This window comes from Eulemur rufifrons, chromosome 17 (genome assembly GCF_041146395.1).
Source record: "Eulemur rufifrons isolate Redbay chromosome 17, OSU_ERuf_1, whole genome shotgun sequence".
NCBI lineage: Eukaryota > Metazoa > Chordata > Mammalia > Primates > Lemuridae > Eulemur > Eulemur rufifrons.
In genome coordinates this window covers 95,876,854-95,887,886 of record NC_090999.1, presented here as the reverse complement: position 1 = coordinate 95,887,886, position 11,033 = coordinate 95,876,854, and positions in this window count along the sequence as shown.

Here is an 11,033-nt window from a genome sequence, read left to right as displayed (position 1 = left end):
GGTCTCTCATGAAGCTGAGTCACAGACCTGAGGTATGTTGGTTGCAGAGGATCCCAGATCCTCCTGAAGAAGTTCCCTGTGATGTGGCTTCAAGTGTGTGCTGCAGTTTTCTTCCAGGTCTTCCCTAAAGAGACAGACATTCACTGGAGAAGGGGAGATATTCATCCTTCCAGAGTGCTACTTAATACTGGATTTTGAGTTAGCACATGTACTTGGATACTCAAAATGCCTTTGTTTCTCCTGCTTAAGGTAGGGGCTTCTGGATATTAGAGGACTGCGGGAGCTGTGGCCCAAGTCCTCACAGTGGGCTCAGCAGGTCTGCAGACATGCTAGTGGTTATCCCCCCATTCCTAAATGTGGCATTGGAATAGATGTCCTCAGCAACTGGCTCCTGCCATGTGGGGTGAGGGCTTTTATGGTTGGACAAACCTGGGGGAAACTTCTTCATTAAGTGAGTGAACCCAAAGCCACTCCCCACCCCTGAAGGGACGAGTCACCACCAGTGACTTGGAAAGTGAAGAGGCGCTGATTCTGATCACAGCCCCACTGACAGGTGCCTAAATAGCTTGTGAAGAAGGTAGCTGAGTCATGGGGAAATCACTGCGGATTTACAATAATCAGGTTGTGGTTCCAACTGCAAGTGCTGTTATGGTAATTGTGGTATCTCTACTGGAGCAACTGGCACAGCTTCTGGCACCTGGCGTGCAGCTATTTGTCCAGCAAATGTTTTTTGTCTGTGACAATTTGCAAGGGGCAGGCACTATCAGCACTTTAGCTCTTTGCATAGCCTTTCAGAGGTTATCCTGATGTCCTAAGGAATGTCACCTGATTCTTTGCAGAGGTGACATCATGCTTTACAGACTGGGTTACAAAGATAGGAAAGTACTGTAGTTAACAGCTGAATACTCATATCGGATCGTTACAGAACTTTTCAAACAGAACCTGAACCTTCAAAAAACTTTTGTCCCCACACTTGTCTTAGTTGGCCTCTCCGCAGCCTCTCACACTCGTGGCCACTCCTGCATCATGAAGCGTTCTCTCCCACTGTTCTCAGCACACTTGGCCCTGCTGGTTTGCTTCCTGGGATTCCAGGGGTCCTTTGTCATTCTCCTCCACAGATCAGTCTTCAATGTGGCAATTACATGTTGGGGTTCCTCAGTGCTTAGTCCTAAAGCTCCCAATCTTCTCCCCTTGCTAATTTCTTCCAGGTCCATGACACAATGATCTTTGGCATACAAAATTTGCCAATAGTAGACATTTTATTTGCACACTTTTTGCACCCAGTTCTGTATTCTCTTCCTGAGTTTGTGGAATCCACCATCTTTGAGGCAGAAATCTCCTCTCCTAATGGCCTTTATCAAAAAAACCCAAAACAACACATGTTGGCGTGGGTGTGGAGAGACAGGAACACTAATACACTGCTGGTGGGACTGCAAACTAGTGCAACCCCTGTGGAAAGCATTATGGAGGTATCTTAAACAGATTCAAGTAGACCTGCCATTTGACCCAGCAATCCCATTACTGGGCATATACCCAAAGGAAAAAAGGTCATTCTTTAACAAAGACACATGTACCCGAATGTTTATAGCAGCACAATTCACAATAGCAAAGATGTGGAAACAACCCTAATGCCCATCAATACATGATTGGATTAGTAAGCTGTGGTATATGTATACCATGGAATATTACTCAGCTATAAGGAATGATGAAGATACGACATCTCTATGGTTCTCCTGGAGAGAGTTGGAACCCATTATGTTAAGTGAAGTATCCCAAGAATGGAAAAACAAGCATCACATGTACTCACCAGAAAATTGGTTTCCCTGATCATCACCTAAATACAAATCTGGGAACGACACCAATCGGATATCAGACTGAGGTGAGGGGTGAGAGAGGGGATGGGGGTATGCCTACACAATGAGTGCATTGTGCACCGTTTGGGGAGTGGTAACACTTGAAGGCGCTGACTCGGGAAGGGGGGGTGGGGAAGGGAGGGATATATACCTCATGATGGGTGCAATGCGCACGACCTGGGGAACAGACACGCCTGGAGCTCTGACTTGGGGGGAAAGGTGGTACAGGAGCAACGTATGTAACCTGCAATTCTGTATCCCCCATAACAAGATGAAATAAAAAAAAAAAAAAGAAATCTCCTCTCCTATAGAAACTTAAAATCTTCTTTGTTTTTCCAGCCTTCCTTGCAGCCTAAGTATGGACACATGACCAAGGCACTGCCACATTTTTTTTAAGCTTTTTTTTTTTTTTTTTTTTTTTGAGACGGTCTCACTCTGTTGCTCAGGCTAGAGTGCCGTGGCATCAGCCCAGCTCACAGCAATCTCAAACTCCTGAGCTCAAGCAATCCTTCTGCCTCAGCCTCCTGAGTAACTGGGACTACAGGCATTCACCACCTTGCCTGGCTAATTTTTTTTTTCTATATATTTTTAGTTGTCCAGCTAATTTCTTTCTATTTTTTGGTAGAGACAGGGTCTCGCTCTTGCTGAGGCTGGTCTTCAACTCCTGAGCTCAAATGATCCGCCTGCCTCGACCTCCCAGAGTGCTAGGATTACAGGGATGAGCCACCATGCCTGGCCCACTGCCATGTTTTTAACTGGTGCCTAGTGACTTACAAATCAGTACGTCACTCTGGAGTCCATCTGGTGAGCAACAATGGTGCTCACCAGATGGGCTGCAAACCCAGATGGCTAGATCACTTAATTGTGGAAGAATCATTTCCTCTTTATTCTGTTTAAGTAACAGGAAAAAATAATCTGATCAAAAATATTATCTTACTTAGAAGTAAGAACTGTGAAGTTCAAGCAGTTCTGGGGGGTATGTTTTGTGGTCATGGGAGGTTGTTCCTGAGATGAGTAAAGACTGAGCCAGAAAAATTCTATGTTTAATACATTTTATTTTGTATTTTTTCAAATTTTAAAATGAGAAAATGTATCTTGTATATAATTTACCTTGATCTATGTTAATAATTCCCTTGTTTTTTCATATAACTTTACCAACCATGTATGAGCCCTAATAAATGATTTTGTTTTGAAAAACTCAGTTCAGAGCACAAACCCAGCTACGTAGTGAAAGAATGATATTGTCTCTATTATACAAAGATTTTCAGGAAAATAAAAGCTGGACAAGGTCTCTAAGTCATATCAGAATCTTCTTTTTCTAGCTTCTTAAGGTGAAAGCTTAGAAATGTGTTTTCTTTTCCTTCTTTCCTTTTTCTTTTTTTGCCAGGATGTTGCTATGTTGCCCAGGCTGGTCTTGAACTCCTGGACTCTAATGATTCTCTGACCTCAGCCTCCCAAATATCTGGGATTACAGGCCTGTGTCTCCCTACCTGGCTACAAATATTACTTTTCTAATATAGTTGTTCAGTGATCTAAATTTCTTTATAAAAATGCTGTAAATTTCTCTCAGCGTATTGCTGAGTTTGTGTGCTAACAGATTTTGATATGTTGTGTTTTCATTTTCATTTACTTAAAAATGTTTTCTAATTTTTTTTAAAAAACTTTGACTCATGGGTTGTTTAGAAGTAAGCTGTTTAATTTTCAAATAATTGGAGATATTCCAGATATCTTTCTGTTATTGATTTTTAATTTAAATCTATTACGGTCAGAGGATAAACATACTTTGTATGATTTCAATTCTTGTATTTTATGGCCCAGAATATGGTCTATCTTGGTGAATATTTTATGTGCACTTGAAAAAAATGTATTCTACTGTTGTGGATTGGAATGATCTATAAATGTCAATTGGATCCAATTGGTTGATGGTATCATTCAGTTTTTCTACATCTTTGCTGATTTTCCATCTACTTGTTCTATCAATTGCTGAAAGAAAAATATTGAAATGTCCAAATATAATTGTGAACTTAATTTTTTTTCTTTCAAGTCTATTAGTTTTTTTCTTTTTGTATTTTACGGTGGTTTTCATAGGTGCATATTTTCTTGGTGAATGAACACTTTTATCATTATGTATTGTTCCTTTGTGTCTGTGGTAATTTTCTTAGTTCTGAAGTCTACTTCGTCTGATGTGAATTTAGCCACCCCAGAATTCTTCTGGTGAGTGTTTGATGGGTGTTTCTATGGTATATCTTTCCCATCCTTTACATATATCTCAGTCTTGTTTGGGTTTGCATTTGTCTTATGATGGCTGAGATTGAACATCTTTTTGTATATTTAAGGACCATATTTATATCTTTGTGTAAATTGCTAAACTTGTGTCATTTGTCTATTTTTTTTCAGGTTTTTGATCTTTTGTTCCTTCAGTTTTTAAATAGTGTTTTGTATGTGAGGAAGATTAGCCCTTTGGCTGTGATATATACTATAATACAGTATTTTCTCCCCATTTGCCAATTGTACTTTAAATTTAATTCCCACTTGGTCATGGTGTATTATTTTCTTAATGTGGTGTTGAGTTCTGTTTATAAATATTTTATTTTGAAATTTTGCCTCAATTTTAATATGAGATATTGGTTTGTAGTTTTATTTTTCAATATTATACTTGCTTCTTAAAAGAATCAGGAAAATATCCTTCTTTTGTTCTGGAACAATTTAGAGACTACCTTATCTTTGAAGTTTTGGTAGAATTTCCCTCTGAAACCATCTAGGCCTGGTGCATTTCATTTTATTTAATTTTCAAATTGATTTGCATAGAGGTCTTCAAAATAACCTCTTATGATAGCAGAGCATGTAAACAGGTGGAAAACCATACCGTGCTCATGGATTAGAAGAATCAACATTGTTAAAATGTCTGTACTACCCAAAGTGATCTACAGACTCAATGCAATTCCTATTAAATTACCAATATCATTTTTCACAGATATAGAAAAAATAATTTTGCGCTTTGTATGGAACCAGAGAAAACCCCATTTAGCAGAATCAATTTTAGGCAATAAGAGTAAAATGGGAGGTATTAATTTACCAGACTTCAAACTATACCACAAGGCTGTGGTTATTAAATCAGCTTGGTATTGGCACAAGAACAGAGACACAGACTAGTGGAACAGAACTGAGAATCCAGATATAAAACCATCCTCATGTAGCCATCTAATCTTTGCCAAAGCTGACAAAAACATACACTGGGGGAAAGATTCCTTATTCAATAAATGGTGCTGGGAAAACTGGATAGCCACATGTAGAAGACTGAAACAGGACCCACACCTTTCACCTCTCACAAAAATCAAATCACGACGGATAACAGACTTAAACCTAAGGTGTGAAACTATTAGAATTCTAGAAGAAAATGTGGAAAAAGCTCTTATAGACATTGGCCTAGGCAAAGAATTTATGATGAAGACCCCAAAGGCAATCACAGCAACAATGAAAATAAATAAATGGGACCTGATTAAATTAAAAATCTTCTGCACAGCCAAAGAAACTGTCACAAGAGCAAACAGACAACCTACAGAATGGGAAAAAATTTTCGCACGCTACACATCCGATAAAGGACTGATAACTAGAATCTATTTAGAACTCAGGAAAATCAGCAAGAAGAAATCAAAAAGTGGGCAAAGGACATGAACAGAAACTTTTCAAAAGAAGACAGAAGAATGGCCAACAAACATATGAAAAAATGCTCAAGATCTCTAATCAGGGAAATGCAAATCAAAACCACAATGAGATATCACTTATCTCCAGTGAGAATGGCCTTTATCAAAAAGTCCCAAAACAATAAATGTTGGCGTGGATGTGGAGAGACAGGAACACCCATACACTGCTGGCGGGACTGCAAACTAGTGAAACCCCTGTGGAAAGCAATATGGAGATACCTTAAACAGATACAAGTAGACCTACCATTTGATCCATTAATCCCATTATTGGGTGTCTACCCAAAAGAACAAAAGACATTCTATAAAAAATACATTCTATAAAAAAGACAGCTGCACTCAAATGTTTATAGCAGCACAATTCACAATTGCAAAGATGTGGAAACAACCCAAGTGCCCATCAATCCATGAGTGGATTAATAAAATGTGGTATATGTATACCATGGAGTACTGTATAGCTATAAGAAACAATGGTGATCTAGCACCTCTTGTATTTTCCTGGATAGAGCTGGAGCCCATTCTACTAAGTGAAGTATCCCAAGAATGGAAAAATAACCACCACATGTACTCACCATCAAATTGTTTTCACTGATTGTCCCTAAGACACATTTAGGAATAACATTGATCTGGTGTTGGGCAGATGTGGGGGGTGGGGATGGGTGTATACACACATAATGAGTGTGATGCACACTGTCTAAGGGATGGACACACTTGAAGCTCTGGCTTGGGGGGGGCAAGGGAATATACGTAACCTAAAGTTTTGTACCCCATAATATGCTGAGATAAAAAAGAAAAAAGAATGGATGAATGAGTGGAGCACTAGGTTCTGCAGTTGCAGACCTGCCCCTCAACAGACTTACAGTCTGCGGGGAGGACAGACCCGTTTCTAGAAGCTGGTGCAGGAATAAGTGAAGGGAGGGGAGCGAAGAGGGGGACAGTCTCGGTGCAGAGGCGCGGGCCGGCTGGGCCTGGGAGGAAAACCTCCAAGCAGAATTTTGGAAGAGGAATAGATTTTTTTATCAGAAGATCTTTGTAAAAATGACTCTGAATTATCCAGGAAGAGTTAGATGTTTTTTCCTTAACTGTTTAAAAGTCAAGGAAGCACAAGAGTCATTTTAGAAATGTTTTCACACAAAAAAGTTTATAATGAGGGAAAAACAAAGGTTTTGGTGTTAAGTGGGTAAGCTGCCATTTATCTGGAAGTTGTTCCTCTGGTCTCCCTGCAGTGTTTGCCATGAGATGTGCTGTGTTTTTAACTTTCACGTACTGATTCCTGGAGAGTACCCTACTACGTATTGAAGGCAACCGTCTAAAAATTTGTAGAAAACCGACTTAAGAAACTATTTGTGGAAAATGCATTGCTGGTCAAAGTCAGGCTCTTGTCCCCCCTCCTGCTCCCCCAGTGTGAATCAGCGCTTGTCTGACTGTCGCACCGCTGGGCAAGGTGGTAGCTCTCTTCTATTCTTCTTGGTTCTGATCTGAGAAACTACCTTTGCAACTTGCTCGGACACCTGCCATGTTTTGCTTTTTTACGGAGGAAGGAGCACATTCCTCCTGTGGGCGGTTGGCATGGAAGCCTCCAGGGTTAAGTGGCTCCATTGAGCTCCGTGAGCACAGACAGGTGGGAACACGGGCATGAGTGTGGGTTTCCCATGGAAGCCGACGAGCCGGGAGCAGAGGACCGCTCCGCTGGCTGGATCAAGAACTAGAAATCACTTCTTGAGCCTTTGGGTTTTCCTGTACCTTTGGCATAAGAGAAAGCAGTGTTGCTGAAATAGGAGTGGTTCGCTGAAAATTCTTCAGTTGAAAATTCTTCAGCCTTTTCACCCATGAGGTACTTGGAAAATCTTTTTCATTTTTATTTTAAATTTTTATTTCTTTCTTCCAGGTTTTTGGAAAAATCTTTATACTTAAAAAGAAAAACAATCAGGTTGCAGCTAGACCAGAGGGATGTTATAGTCCAGGCTCTTGTCGCCGCCCTTCCCTCCCCGAGCGGGGTCCTGCACGGCGTCCCTTCCCGAGACCGGGCCAGCACGTGCAAATGGCTCGGCCTTGGGCTGCGTGTCCCTGAGCGTGCGTTCCACCTGGTCTCGTTGCCCGTGTTATTGCATTATTTCAGCAAATATCTAAGGTTTCTGGTCAGGCACCGAGCGGGAGTGTGTAATTTCTGTTTTGCTTCCCAAGCTCCTTAGCCAGAATCACAGGAGGCCTGCGGAGCCAGGTTCCCAAAGCCCAGTCAGAAGGCTCAGCCTTGAGCTTGTCTTTTTCCTGGTGATGCAACCCCAGATTCCAGGGCACGGCAAAGGGTGACAGCCATCCAACAGTGGGGTGCGGCTACCCGAGGGGCCGTCCATACTGGTCTCAGTTTTGTACTTCTTCATTTGAGGCCCTCTGAGAACAGAGAGAGCATAATTGAAACACAGAGCCTCAAATGAAGAAAGTACGTTCAAATAAAAGAAATACAAGTTTCCTTTTTATCTAGAGAAAAAAGCCAGGGATGGAGAATAAAGTACATGTAAATATACTTAGTAAATCAGAGTATGCCAATTGAGTAATGAAAAACATGAGTAGCATTTAACTTTTTCTTGCCATTGGGAAATTATAAACGACTTGATACCTGAGGATGGTTGGCACCCAGAGCTATAAATTTTAAATAGGAATGAGATGATGTAAATATTTTCCTATAAAAGAGTTTATTGTTTGTTTGTTTTCTTTGTTTTTTGAGACAGAGTCTCACTCTGTTGCCCAGACTAGAGTGCCGTGGCATCAGCCTAGCTCACAGCAACCTCACACTCCTGGGCTTAAGCGATCCTCCTGCCTCAGCCTCCCGAGTATCTGGGACTACAGGCATGTGTCACCGCGCCTGGCCCCTTTAAAAGAGTTGGGTGAAAGTATTCAGTTAGCTGAATCTGGTGCTGCAAGGAACTATAGGATGTTTGCTATAAAGAGATGTTGATTTGGAGACCAACATCTCTCTGTTCACAACCAAATCCCCTCGCCTGCCACTGTGCATGTCTGGGTGGTTTTCAGTGCATGTGTTAAACGAATGACTGCAGGACAGCATTCGACAGCAGGGAGGTTGGTTTATTTATAATCAGTTCTAACTTATTTGATCCATTGCTCTATACTGTAAGGGTAGGGTGGGTGTGCCTGTTCTCTGGTTCTTTATCTGTCCAAAGCACACTGTGTGGAGGCCACAGGTACTGGCAGCAATAAACAGAGGAGAAAGGAAGTGAGAGAAAATGACGGAAGGAGAGAGAAAGAGAAGATGCAGACAGAATGAGAATGTGTTAGGCCGGGTGCGGTGGCTCACATCTGTAATCCTAGCACTGTGGGAGGCCAAGGCGGGAAGATCGCTCAAGGTCAGGAGTTCGAGACCAGCCTGAGCAAGAGCGAGATCCCACCTCTACTAAAAAATAGAAAGAAAATAGCCAGACAACTAAAAATATATAGAAAAAATTAGCTGGGCGTGGTGGCCCATGCCTGTAGTCCCAGCTACTTGGGAGGCTGAAGCAGGAGAATCGCTTGAGCCCAGGAGTTTGAGGTTGCTGTGAGCTAGGCTGATGCCATGGCACTCTAGCCTGGGCAACAGAGTGAGACTCTGTCTCAAAAAAAAAAAAGCATGTGTTAACAACTGTCTGTAAGTGACATTGAGAGGCACAAGTTTTCTGAGTTGCTCACAACAATAGCCTGATAAAGGTCCTCAATTCCATTTCTGCGTCTATTCTTGTGTCTGATTAACATTACTCTGCACTAAGTGGGCACAGGGTGGGCAGGGTGTGTGCACAGTGTGGGGGTCGGGGGGGATGGAATTGGCGTCCCAGCTGTTGTGGGGGAGGGTAAGACATCCACAGAGAGAGGAGCTATGTCAATAGACTGGGGTCAGATTGGAGTCTTAAGGGGTCAGTGTGGCTTGGCTGCAGTCTGAATTTTAGAGTAGCTGAACACCAACAGTTGAGAGTAAGTCTGGGTTACACTGGGTTGAAGGCCAGATAAAGTCAATTTTATTTCTAGAACCTATGAGCTTGAAGTACTCTTTCTATGGTAAGTTGCAAGCAGGTCGAGAGTATTGATGGAAATGCCGAACACATTTGGCAACACTGGCCCCGCTGCTGGCCCTGGAAGCACACGGCTGCTTCTAGTACCTGCCAGAATTGTTCATGAAAAATGTTAAGAAGTTCTTTTTACTGATAAAAATTTATTTGAAAAGTAACTTTTGGGTGCTTTGCTTGGTTGCTTGGTTGCAGGATGAGTTTGACAAGCTGAGGCCTCTCTGCTCCACCAACACAGACATTTGCCTGCTGTGCTTTAGTGTCATGAGCCCCTCATCCTTCCAGAATGTCAGTGAGAAACGGGTGCCGGAGATTCGGTGCCACTGGCCCAAAGCCCCCATCATCCTAGTTGGAATGCAGTTGGATCTCAGGGAAGGTATCAAAGTCCTCATTGAGTTGGACAATTGCAAGAGAAGCCAGTGCCTGAACAGGCGGCGAAGCCGTGCACTGAGGAAATCAAAGCTGCCTTCTCCATTGAGTGTTCGGCCTTGACTCAGAAAAGACCTCAAAGACGTCTTTGATGCAGCCATCGTCGCTGACATTCAATACTCAGACACTCAGCAACAGCCAAAGAAGTCTAAAAGCAGGACTCCAGACAAAGTGAAAAACCTCTCCAAGTCCTGTCGGAAGAAGTACTGCTGTTTCCTATGATGCTGGCAAGATGCTCAGAAAGACTATATTCCAATGAAACAGATACGAGAAGCTATATTAGCTGAAATGACTCCTTTTCGTGTGTTGAACCCGTGTAGAGAATGTGTGGGCACTTGGATTCTAGGAGAAGCTCTCAATTTATGTATTCTTTCTTGCCTTTCATTTTTTTGTTGTTTGTTTGAACTTGGGGATAGAAACTTATGCAAGCTATTTTTGAAGTAAGTTGAAAATGTTTCAAAGCTCTGGAAATTTAGAGCTTGAGACCTCTTGATTAATTGATATGTAATATGAAGAAGACAGCTCAAATCTGGATATGTCAAGAATGAAATTTTGCGGCCGGGCACGGTGGCTCACGCCTGTAATCCTAGCACTCTGGGAGGCCGAGGTGGGCGGATCGTTTGAGCTCAGGAGTTCGAGACCAGCCTGAGCAAGAGCGAGACCTCATCTCTACTAAAAAAAAAATAGAAAGAAATTATATGGACAGCTAAAAAATATATATAGAAAAAAAATTAGCCAGGCATGGTGGTGCATGCCTGTAGTCCCAGCTACTCGGGAGGCTGAGGCAGGAGGATCGCTTGAGCTCAGGAGTTTGAGGTTGCTGTGAGCTAGGCTGACGCCACGGCACTCACTCTAGCCTGGGCAACAGAGTGAGACTCTGTCTCAAAAAAAAAAAAAAAAAAAAAAGAATGAAATTTTGCTATATTATAATGTACAGAAGAACAAAAGGGAGAATTCTCTCTTGATTAAGGGCTACTTAGTGCACAATGTATTATTTA